The following is a 12486-nucleotide window of genomic DNA, read 5'->3' on the forward strand; positions in this document are numbered from 1 at the left end:
ATAATATTTATTCTGCTTATTTCATGGGATTATTGAAGTCAGATGCATGAATGAAAGTTTTTAGGTCCTCCTGCTTTTCATACAGAGTAGTCATACAGAATAGGAGTGGGGTCAGGGATGTTGCATTCTTTTTGCAAAAAGAGAAGAACAAATGAAATGCTGAAGTATTCTAATAGTAAATTACAAAGCAAAAGTAAGGTATTTCCTTCCTTTTCTTCACCAGATACGGCCTGGTCATCTGATTTGCTGGCTGCTTGGACATTGGTCTTTACCCACTTCTCTTCTCTGCAATCCCCACAGCAACTTCTCTTGAAAGCCAGGCAGTTTAGCTAAGAAGCCTTTATTACAGTATCTGTGGCTCCTTATTCTGGCCCTGCCTTGTCAAGGATGCCTGTGGCTTTTTTGGTGATTGAGACAGTGGAAATTACTGAGTTTCTAGTTCTACTCCATGGGTACGATTGTGGTCACGCTTTTCATGTCCAGGGTATTGTAGTTGAAAGGTCTTTTTTGGATTTGTTTTGCCATGCTTAAAATGTTTTGTGTTGTATAAGTTTTAAATATATAATTACTGGCATATTGTATGTTCGACAGTGTTATCAACCCATAATAAGATTGCTAATCATTTAGAGCTATGGTTTTCACATGAGAACCCCAAAGAGCTTTGGTTTATGTTGGTTAGATCTATGGATAATTACTGCATTTGAAATTAAATCTGAGAAGTGTAAAAATATTTAGTTTATTTAAAATCAACATAAATCCAGTGCAAGTTAATATAAATAGCGTAACTTTTGTTTTTTGAAACAAAAGTTTATTGAGAATGAGTGACATTCTTTCCTATTTTTATAAATCTCTTTAATGCCTGGTTTGAGAAAACAGCTAGATTCTCATAGCTGCTTCTACATTCAGTCTTTTATAATATGTTATTTCGGTTGAAGAACATGAAGAAAATCTGGTCTCATGTGGACATGTGATTAAAAAGGGAGGAATTTTTAGCCTTCTTAGATAATTAGACACTACATCAAAACTCTACAAGGGGTAGCTGCTTAAAGGTAGTTTCAGTGTGGAATGTGAAAGTGTATGAGTGAAATTTCTGTGCTTGAGTTCATTAAAATCTGTTGGTCTATCTTGCACTTTGAATGGATCTTTTCACCATTCATGGTTTTATAACATTGTTCATTGGTAATTTGGAAATTATTGGTTTAATGAGTTTCATAAATCTTTCAAATGCCAGCATATTTTATCATTTTTAAAAAATTGTTTTTGTTAGTATTACCACCTATCTAATCAGAAAGCCTTTAAGTATGAGAGAACTGTCAAATTCTTGGTGGTAGATACAGGTTTTCCAAAATTCCTATTTTATTCGAATGCTCATTTTATTTTATCATTGGCAACAAAACTGTCAATTGTTTTCTTGGAAGTAACAGGCTTATTTTGTTCATTTTTGAAATGTTTGCCAAATACTCAAGTCTGTATAACCGTAGTTTTTCAGTTGTTTTTTTCTCCCCTAGGTAAAACTGGTGGTCTTTGAAAAAAGCCTGCACCTCAGTTACACAATGTACTTCTCCTCTCCCTCAAATGGAATGGTTACTGACATTTAACCACCATCTAGAAGGAATGTAGGAATGATGGCATAGAGAGCACATCTCTGTGTATAGACAGGCTACTCAGAGCCATTTGGGGGAAGCAAGTACTCTGCTGGTTAAAAGCAAAAAACCTAACATAGTTGACTTAATATGCCAGAAATTATGTAAATGAATGTTGTTTCCTTCAACATAGTGATCTTGGAGACGGGACATCACATTCAGTGATAATGCCAACAGTTAGAATGTTTTTAGAATGCCACCTTGTTTGGAATTGCTTCAAGTTATGACTTTAAGCTTATTCCATAGATTGTGTTTGGATGTACTGTTTTAAAGTTGTAAGGCCTCAAATGCTTGTTAAGTTTTTCCCAATTATATCTGAATATAGTTACCTAGTCTGTGAAGACCCTATTGCATAGTGGAGAAATTGTGGACACATTTTTTAGCAATTTAGGATATTTATCACACAGGACCCAGCACCATGCAAGCATAATTCTCAGAGGCAGGCCTGGGTTCTCACCTCTGCTCTGCCACTGACTGGCTGGGTGGCCTTGAACAAAGCATTTGCCTTCTCACTATTTATCTGTGAGGTTAAGTAGTTGACTTAGGTCTCAAGTCTTTTAGCCCTCATGTTCAATGATTCAGAGATTCTAGAGACATGACAGGAGGATTCCCTTCATAATCTGGGAAGGTGGTTCTTCAGGGGGTTTGCTTCACAGCCTTCCTGTCCCTTTCGGCCAGCCTGTTTCTGGCCTAGGAAGACAGCAGGTGTCCTGTGGTTGTGGTTTTTTAAAGGCAGTGTTTAATTCGTATTACAGCACAAGAGTTTGGATAACAGCGTTTGAGTATTGTAGATTATCAGCTCCTATAGAGATACCCCGTATGTTTGGGGTTAAACTGGGAGCAAGGAAAGTTGGGTGACTAGATTAAGGTTGGTGCAGGACGGCAGGGAGAGCAACTGACATTTGCCGACTGCCATATGCAAGGCATTTTGTTAATAGCCACTTGTGACAGTTAAATGAATCGCTTCCAAGTAGCCTTGTGAGGGAGGTGGTGGAGGTGATGGAATGCGAATTTTCATAGATGAGGAAGCTGAAGTTTCTGGAGAGCTACTTTAATTTGCCCGAGGTAAAGAGAGTGTTTGAGCCAGATCTAGCTGGCTTTTTACAACTGATTTCCCCCAAATTTCTCCTTTTTTTCTGCATCCCTTCCCAGCCATTATATTCCTTTTTTCTCATTTTTCTCTATGACTATTTTAAGCTGTTCTAAAGTGTTGGAGAGATGTCACAATTGGACATCATTAATCTTTGAGAAGTGGTGATTTTATAAACTTTAACATTTATAAACTTAATTTTTGATAAAGGTCAATAAAAACTAAAGAAGAGAAAATGCTTATGTTAAGTCATAGGCCGGTGTTGAAATAGATGGCCCAGGGCTATTAGATATGTGAAATTGAGGGCAGATAAGCTTTGGGACAAGCAAGAACAGAATGTGCAAATCTGGCATTCAAGTGTTTCCCATTTGTCTTTCCATATTAAGAACAGAAATTCAAATTTTGATGGATTATTTGTTTAAAAGGATTGTTATCTTTTACTCCTTCAACAAGTGCATTCATGTACCTGCTTTATCCTAGGCACAGCGATAAGTCCTGGGGATAAAGAGGGGCAGGAGCCCATGGCCCAGGGCCTCAGAGCCACAGGGCTCCCAACCAGCAGCTTGAGTTCTTAAATTCCAGATTCTAGATGTGGGGAAATGTACTGATGGCAGGTTGTTAGGGATGAAGATGTCTTAAAGGAATGTTCGGTTATCTCTCCTGAAGGTTTTTAAAAATTGTGGAAGTCAAGATCAAGGATAAAGATGAAATTTCTTGTGGTTTCTTAATGAGATATCTCTACTGTCTGCATACTTAGGAATTCTGAGTAGTATCCCAAAGTGTACCATCAAGACAGATCATAGCAGAGAGTTGAATTTTTATATATTTTTGATATTGCTAAGCATATTTTTTGTTAGGTATTCAAAGTAGTTAAGTCATCCTCACAGTATCCCTGGGGATGACAGTTGACATTAAGCTATTTTATTATCGGAAAAGGAAATTACGGAGGTTACTTCTCACTCAGATTTTTTCAGCAAATAATTGGGAAATGGAAAGAATATATTAAGCATCTGCATTATAGAATGCCCTTGCAGTTACATTCTGAACCCTTAAATTGTTATTTTGATGGAAGGGTTACAGTTGTGTGGCAGAGAGCTTATATTGTTGGTGATTAGGGAGAGATTGTGTGCTGCCAGACCTGTTTAGGAGTAAAGGGTAGTGAGAGGTTTCACTCTTCTGAGAAAATTGCTTCAGCTGACTGACTTGTTTTAGGACCAACACTCCAGGCTTATGAGACTGGGTCTGAGAGGTACCTGAGCCATCTTCCTAGAGGTGGTGCTGGCAGGCGTTCCAGTACCAACTTCCCTTCCTTTAGGTGGGGAGCAGGAGGATTTCCTCCGGTGAGAACAAGCGAATGTGTTCTGAGAAATGATGGTTTATAACAGTTGGCATCAGAAGTACACAAGTTTACTACCAAAACCAGGTTCTAATTTACCTGCAGGGAGGAGCAGTTACTTTCTGATTTCTAATAGTTTCGTAGTAAATATCCCATGAAATGTAATTTTGCATTTAATACTGAAGCTTCACTGAATCATTTACATAACGTGTATTTGATTTATTTATGTAATTATGTTTTATCCATTATCTGTGCTTCTTGAAATTTGGAATATTTTTCTTTCACCAGAAGTGTGGATATCAAAAGAGGACAGCTATACTTAGCATATTTCCAATTGTGAAGTTAGTAAAGTTAGCATCTGAGAGTGAAGGGACTTTTGCCATTCTCTTCAGCCTCCTTTCTACTTCCCCGTTCTGGAGATACACCAAGAATCAGAGAGGTTAAGTAACTGGATCAAGGCCACATGGCCTAGTTTAATATTTTGTGTATTTAAATTTTTCAGGTTAAAACATGAAATGTATGATCATCTACACTGAGTGCTAATTATCTACCAAGTACCGCGTTAAGTGCATTACATCACACAATCTAATTTGGCCTGATGAATTAAAGGTAGGTGGTATCATATGTATTTTACAAATGAGAAAAGAAATTTCTTTGTAGTGCAGGTTCAGTTATAGTTCAGAGTCAGTCTCAGACCTTCATTGGGCCCAGAGTGTTCTGTTGATTCTTTCTTTAACACAGGCACCTCATGACCACTACACCCTGCGTAACTCACTGAGCCAGTTGTAGCCATCAGAGTGGAAGCACATCCACTGCTGATTTCCTTCTACCATCTGCACCCATCTTCCTGTGTGTCCCAGGGAGTTCTGCCTCTCCCATCTCATCTCTTCAGAGATGTTTCCTTAATTTCCTGCTTTGTGTCTTTGCCCCTTCTTACTCCTGTCTCCCTCCATGCCTACTTCTGTTAGTGTTTAATTGTATATTTTATGTAGCAAATGCTTACGTAGTGCTTTCTAAGTGGCAGACATTGTTCTAAGTGCTTTACAAATACTAATGTACTTAATGCTCCTAATAATTCTGAAATAAGTACTATTATTATCCCCATTTTATTTTCTTATTTATTTATTTATTTTGAGACAGGGTCTTGCTCTGTTGCCCAGGCTGTAGTGCAGTGGCTCGATCATGGCTCATTGCAGCCTCGACCTCCCAGGCTCAAGGGATCCTCCCACCTCAGCCTCCCGAGTAGTTGGGATAACAGGCATGTGGCACCCTTGCCTGGCTAATTTTTGTATTTTTAGTAGAGATGGGGTTTCCCCATGTTGGCCAGGCTGATCTTGAACTCCTGACCTCAAGTGATCCCCCCACCTAGGCCTCCCAAAGTGCTGGGATTACAGGCATGAGCCACTGTGCCTAGCCCATAGTAACTACTTTTAACAGAGTTAATATCCAACTTGTTGAATCTGATGGACACTTGTCTTACCTTGCTTCTTTCTCTGTAGCATTTGAACTGATTGGTCACTTCCTTCTTAAAGCTTTCTCTTGGTGTTTGCCCCTACGTTGTTGGCTGATTCCTCTGCCTGCCCTCTGAGTGTTGATATTCTTCAGGATTCTGTCCTTGCTCTTTTCTCTTGTCATTCTAAATATGCTTTTGGGTTGACCTCATCTGCTGCAACTTTTTGTCTTCCTTTTGTTTGTCAGTGACTTAAATGGCCATATCTCAGCTTACCATTCTCTCTTGAGCTCTCTACTTTCATATTGTACTGTCTCCTGGAGAGCTCTGTGTGAATTTTTTTCTATACCTCTCTTCCATACCAAATAAATAAATCCTGCTTCTCTCCTGTTCCCCACATTTCAGTGAATGGTTTTTACCATCTGCTCAGTTACTCGAGCCACAGCCCTCGTTATCATCCCAGACTCTCCTAAATCCAGAAACAAGTCACTCTCTTGAGTATATCTGTCTCCTTCTTTGTAGCACCATCGTCTTTTACCGAACTCCTGTATGAGCCCTTGAATTTGTCTTCCTGGCTCCAGTCTCGTACCTTTCTCTTCCAGTCTGTGCTCCACAGTTAAGTAAAATTTTTAGCACAACTCTCTAAAAAAGCATAGCTTAAAAACTGTGGATTCTTTGACCCTGTTGATGGGAAATTTGCCAGGCCATGTTACCTTGGAGGTTCTACTCTGAAAGCTGGAACAGGTCACTACACAAACAAGGAATTGTAAAGCTGGAAAGGTATCATCAGTGTGCAGTTCTTTTGAATGGTATAGTATTAGTGAAGAAATGGAAGATGCTTTAATTCCCCACCCCAATCCAAAACCCACCCCTCACTTATGTGAATAAAGTCTTAAGGAATCCATACAGTCATTGACTCTTCCATGTTTTTGTGGCAGGAGGAAGGAGTGTTAGTGATATACTGAGATGTTAGGTAATGGCTAATTCCACAGCTATTTTAAGGCCCTGTGTCTGGCATTGGGGGTACAAGTGAGAGATATAAAAGGCAAGGTCTTTCTTTTTTTTGAGACAGAGTCTCGCTCTGTCGCCTAGGCTGGAGAGCAATGGCACTATCTCGGCCCACTGCAACGAGCAAGGTCTTGATGTGCCTGCCTACCTGGGGACACTGTGCACATTTATAGAGATATAATGGGGACATTGAAATGTTTTATGATGAAAGAAATATTGAAATATAGTCTATATTTACAGGTTGACCTTAAACAAGATATCATTTTTTCAAAGAAAAATATGTAAAAATGAAAAAGAATTCTTTCAAAATTAAGATCACAAGGTTAATTATTTTAACTTTTAGGTTTGGGGGTACATGTGAAGGTTGTTACATAGATAAATTTATAGGGGTTTTTTGTACAGATTATTTCATCACCCAGGAATTAAGCCCAGTACCCAAGAGTTATCTTTTCTGTTCTTCTCCCTCCTCCCACCCTCCACCCTCAAGTAGACCCCAGTGTCAATAACAGAAAAATTAGATTTATTCTACAAGTGTTATACATGATTCTGAAAGGTTAAAAGCTACTAAATAACCAGTTTGTATGTAGCCAGTAAAAGTTATTTGGATGTGATGATCTAGGCAGTTTTGAGTACAAAGTGGTATTTTTTTTTTTTTTTTTTTTTTTTGAGACGGAGTCTTGCTCTGCCACCCAGGCTGGAGTGCAGTGGCCGGATCTCAGCTCACTGCAAGCTCCGCCTCCCGGGTTTATGCCATTCTCCTGCCTCAGCCTCCCGAGTAGCTGGGACTACAGGCGCCCGCCTCGTCGCCCGGCTAGTTTTTTGTATTTTTAAGTAGAGACAGGGTTTCACCGTATTAGCCAGGATGGTCTCGATCTCCTGACCTCGTGATCCGCCCGTCTCGGCCTCCCAAAGTGCTGGGATTACAGGCTTGAGCCACCGCGCCCGGCCACAAAGTGGTATTTAAGAACTTTTGCCATAAGTTATCTCACTGTCTTAGGATGGCAGGATTTGGGGGCTGAGGAAATTTGGCATTTGAACACGCAGAGCTCCAGACAGGTGCCCAACCAAAGCAGAGTGCTTGTGAGTGTGCTTTTGAAGTAGAAAATTGAGATATGTGTTCTGTCAGAACATTTTTTTTGCCAAACATTTATTTATATTCTTCAGATTTGTTTAATGGGATAGTGACATTTCAAATGATGTCTGAGAAATGGGCATAAAGTAGGGAATTTGGTATGTTTGGAGATGCAGCAGGTATGGGGGAGGAAACTTGAAAATGTGGGTAGGTATAGTATGATGCAAGTATTATCCCTGATGAAACCTAATTATTTAGATTTCCTTATCTGGATCATAATTTTATTATCAACTGATTTATGGTAGTTAAACTCATTAAGATCATATAGATGAGTGGGTGCAGCAGTCTTAGGCTTTAGTAAACACTGTATTTTAAAACTGAGTAGGTGCCTGCTTCTTTTTGTAATCTTTGATTAAACCAAGTACAAAATTCAAAGCTTCATAGGTAGACTTAAATTATTTTCATCATTCTCATTATGCAAAACAAATGTCATGTCTGGTAATAGCTTGTCTTCTCACTGCACTTTTTCTTATATTACATTCTCTTTGCTAACTTGATGTGTACTTAAATATTGATCTGTGATCAAAATGGACACAATGTAGAAATTTATGACTACTTAAGTGTGATCTTTTTTCAAACTGAAATCTGAAGTTTACCTACAAGTTAGAATGCTGTCCTAGTATCAAGAGTCTTGTACACTCATATGTATAAACTATTTAAAATTAGAATTGGTTAGCCAAATGATTTTTAGGGAAAATATGTGAGCCAGAAGCATGTCATTACAGTCAGTGCTCAATGATGTAGAATAGCATAGTGGTGCAAAAAAGTAATAAAAGAATTTGTTACAAAATACTTTGTATTATAGTTTTAAAAAACGTAGATGTAACTTATGAGTTAATTACTGATAATATTATAAAAGATATTTCTTGAAGTTAGTTTTCCGCCAGTACACGACTGTCTGAAGGAAGGAAACCCAGATGACTTGCTGGGGAATACGGAGAGAGGCCAGTTTGGGGTTGAACCTTTGTTGAAGATGTAGGAAGATGTTAAGTTAAATATACAGAGTTTGTGGATAAAACTTTGTCTTTTATCATATGCTAATATGAATGAAGACATTTATTTTGGCTAAAAGATGGCATGTTTCGCTATATGATATTTATAGTTTTGATTATGGTGGTGTTGTAGAACCTACTTGCATTTATGATAAATGTAGGTACAGTAGACCCCCTGCCCTGCCTCAGTTTCAGCTTTCCATGGTTTCAGTTTCAGTGGTTTCAGTTATCTGTGATCAACTTTGCTATAGAAATATTAAATGGAGGCCGGGCGTGGTGACTCACGCCTGTAATCCCAGTACTTTGGGAGGCCAAGGCGGGTGGGTCATGAGGTCAGGAGATCGAGACCGTCCTGGCTAACATGGTGAAACCCTGTCTTTCCTAAAAATACAAAAAATTAGCCGGGCATGGTGGTGGGCGCCTGTAATCCCAGCTACTCAGGAGGCTGAGGCAGGAGAATGGCGTGTGAACCTGGGAGGGAGAGCTTGCAGTGAGCTGAGATGGTGCCACTGTACTCTAGCCTGGGCGATAGAGTGAGACTCCGTCTCAAAAAGAAAGAAAAATGGAAAATTCCAGAAATAAACAACTCCTGAGTTTTTAATTGTGTGCCCTTCTGAGTAGCATGATGAAGTCTTTCACTGACCTGCATTGTCCCATCCAGGACATAAATTATTCCTCTGTCCAGCATACCCACGCTGTAGATGCTACCTGCCCATCAGTCATTTTGTAGCCATCTTATGGTTATCACGTCAACCGTGGCAGTGTCAATGTGCTTGTGTTTCAGTCACCCTTGTTTTACTTCAGAATGGCTCCAGAGTGCAAGAGTAGTGATGCTGGTGATTTGGATATGCCATAGATAAACAGGAAAATGCTTCCTTTAAATGGAAAGATGAAAGCTCGTAAAGAAAGAAAAAAGTTTGTGTATTGAGATATACACCTTATAAATAAATCACAAGTATTATTTATGGTAAGAATGAGTCTTCTGTCAAATTGTGGGGAAGGAAAAACAAATTTGTGCTGATTTTGCTGTTGTACCACAAACTGCAAAAGTTACAGCCACAGTGCCTGATAGGTGCTTAGTTAAGATGGAAAATACATTAAATTTGTGGGTGGAAGACATGGATAGAAACGTGTTCCAACTGACAGCAATGGGGTTTGGTACTGTGCATGGTTTTGAGTGTCCACTAGAGGTCTTGGTACATATCCCCAGGATGAAGGGGGACTACTGCATAGAAAATATGTTTCCCAAATTTGTTATAAGTTGAAATGATTGTGAAATATCAGATGTGAAACTGTTAACTCTATATTTCAGCCTTAATTCCATCTCCTTTGTCAAATATAACTTGATTTGAAACCAAAATTTAGTATCATAGTCACCGAATAAGTTACATTTGTTTTCTTCATTTTTTTTTTTTTCTTCCTGTAGATTTACCTTTTTGAGATTGGGTGCAGTTTTCCAAAATACTTTTTCTAATACTCTTCCAAAGATCTCAACCTTCCTTTACAGTTTGAACTCCTGTTTGTATTGCTTGCTTCTCTGATGGAAATCTGAATTTTTATAATTCCTGTTATTTCTTTTTTTGCATTGCCTTAACAGCCATGGGTCTTCGAAAGCCCTGGAGCTCCTTGTGTGAACCCTGCCATTGGTATGCTGTGATGCTTTGCCTGTCCTGTGCTCAGGTTTATTCATGATGGATAAGGCTCCCTTCCTATCACATGTGCACTGCTTTAGCAAAGAGAATAGACAAATTCTTTTCAGTTCTGATGTTGTGCAGGGTTTGTTTTGTTTTTTTTCCCTTTAAGGAAAAGAATGTTGGTGGTGTATATCAGAAAAGATTGTTTACACCCTTTCTATCCCTTTCCTTTCAAACCAGGCAGGATTGAGTACACTTCTAACTCCACTAGAATATGAAAAAAGATCTCTTTTCAGCTTTCCAGAAATTTTTTAAAATGTAAAAGAATGTAGGAAATTGCCAAATCAGTTAGTTAATCAGTGACAACTGCAGTAAGTACACGAAGTGCATGCTTCTTACAAGAGCAGCTGGCTGGCTGCTGCTTTCTCAGCCCCTCTGCATGCTTGCCCTTGCCTCACCTCTGCATCCTCCTCCAGAGGTTCAGTGTCAGCCTTATAGGAGCTGGTGATTGCCAGGGGGTCCCCAGACAGAGCATGGCCACAGGGCAGCTCCTTCCTTCTCTTCCTTCTGTTCCACCCTCACTTTTTGTAGGCTTCTGTGTGTGTATGTCAAGTCAGTAGCTTGAAATAAGTCTAGAATAAGTGGGAAAATCTTTCCTAATGGTGATTTTTTAAAATCAGGCTAATAAACATGGTGTCATTAGCCTTTATACACCACCCTGGGCTTTACAAAACCCAGGATATTTTATAATATTAAGCAAGATACATACTAGCAATCAGCAAATTTTGTAAACTGTACGTGACTCTTCCATAAGTCTGCACTATAAGCATTCTTGCCAGGTGGGTTGAAATATATTTCTGAAATTTAATTTTTTTCCTGTCCAAAATAAGTTACTTTAAAAATTTTCATTTACTTATTTCTAGATCTAGCTCTTCATTTGATTTTCTTCTTTACCATATTACAATTAATTAGGATAACACTCAAAAGATACGAGACCTGGTGCGATGGCTCATACCTGTAACCCCAGCACTTTAAGAGGCCGAGGCAGGAGGATTGCCTGAGCCTAGGAGTTCAAGACCAGTTTGGGCAACATAATGAGACTTTGTTTCCCAGGGGAAAAAAAATTTTTAGCTGGGTGTGATGGTACACAACTATAGTACCAGCTACTTGGGAAGCTACAGTGGAAGGATCACTTGAGCCCAGGTGTTGGAGACTACAGTGAGCTGTGATTGTGCCATTGCACTCCAGCCTGGGTGATAGAGTGAGACCCTGTCTCTTAAAAAAAAAAAAAAAAAAAGATATGGGATAGATACACATATTTTACATAGCTACATATTTGATCTACACCTAGATATGGTATATATAGATACATGTTTGTCGTCATTTCTGTTTTGCCATACAATGTTGAGTGCTTCAGGTGCTATTAGAATGTGTGCCCATATGTTGCTAGGCCATGTTGTGTACATGGTATGAAGACCCTGCTAGACATATTTTCTTGGTGTCTGCGCTGGGGCAGCAGATCAGCTGTCTCCACATTAGGGTCAAGGTGCTGGCCACCTTCTCAGTGGGCTTAGCTTTTAGGAGTTAGCTTCAGAGAGTGGTATTTGAATTTTGAATTGCAGGGTGTAAAGGCCATTCTCTAAAGAACATAAATTTCCATGATCCTTGTGTTTTTGTGGCATAACTTATGTATGGGGTAATATACTCCTTTTGACCACTAGGAAAAAGCTAGTGCTGTGGGCATGCACTTAGTATAAGCTGTTAGCCAAGTACTATTTCATTAGTTGCCTTGAAAGGAAACGTATTACCCTCAATACTGAATGAAGGAACAGAAGAACAAGTTTTTTTTTTTTTTTTTTTTTTTATCATAAAGGCTACTCAGAATATCCAGACTCTTCAAAGTTATGTAGAAATAACTGAAACATTTCTGCAAGAAACCTGTGAAATAGTGTTATGTAACATAGCATTAGATATTAATGTTAACTGCATTTTTTTGACTTGCACAAATGATTGGCAAACAGATGGGCATATCTTTAAAATTAACTATCTTTAGATACCCACTCGTTGTAAACTGTTACAGATTAAATTTTTCACTAAGGGCTGTTCATAATTCTTTGAATGAAGTCAGTATTGTTTATTTGTCAGATGCAAATATCAAGACTACTTTCTTTAAGTGACATATCTGTATTACTTTGTAATAT

The 12486-nt window shown here is 38.8% G+C and overlaps 1 protein-coding gene across 6 annotated transcripts in view; it reads left to right on the forward strand.

Annotated features, from left to right (window-relative positions):
- Positions 1-12486, forward strand: part of CHD7 (chromodomain helicase DNA binding protein 7) — a 189815-nt gene that overhangs the window by 43898 nt on the left and 133431 nt on the right. Inside the window, exon 2 of one of the 6 annotated variants that reach the window (XM_033203497.1) lies at positions 4572-4678. The exons of the other annotated variants lie outside the window; for them this stretch is intronic. The gene's annotated coding sequence lies outside the window, so the exon portion shown is untranslated. The remainder of the gene's footprint in view (positions 1-4571; positions 4679-12486) is intronic. 6 annotated transcript variants of the gene reach the window in all.

The sequence above is a fragment of the Trachypithecus francoisi genome, unplaced genomic scaffold (genome assembly GCF_009764315.1).
Source record: "Trachypithecus francoisi isolate TF-2019V2 unplaced genomic scaffold, Tfra_2.0 Lachesis_group7, whole genome shotgun sequence".
Taxonomy (NCBI): domain Eukaryota; kingdom Metazoa; phylum Chordata; class Mammalia; order Primates; family Cercopithecidae; genus Trachypithecus; species Trachypithecus francoisi.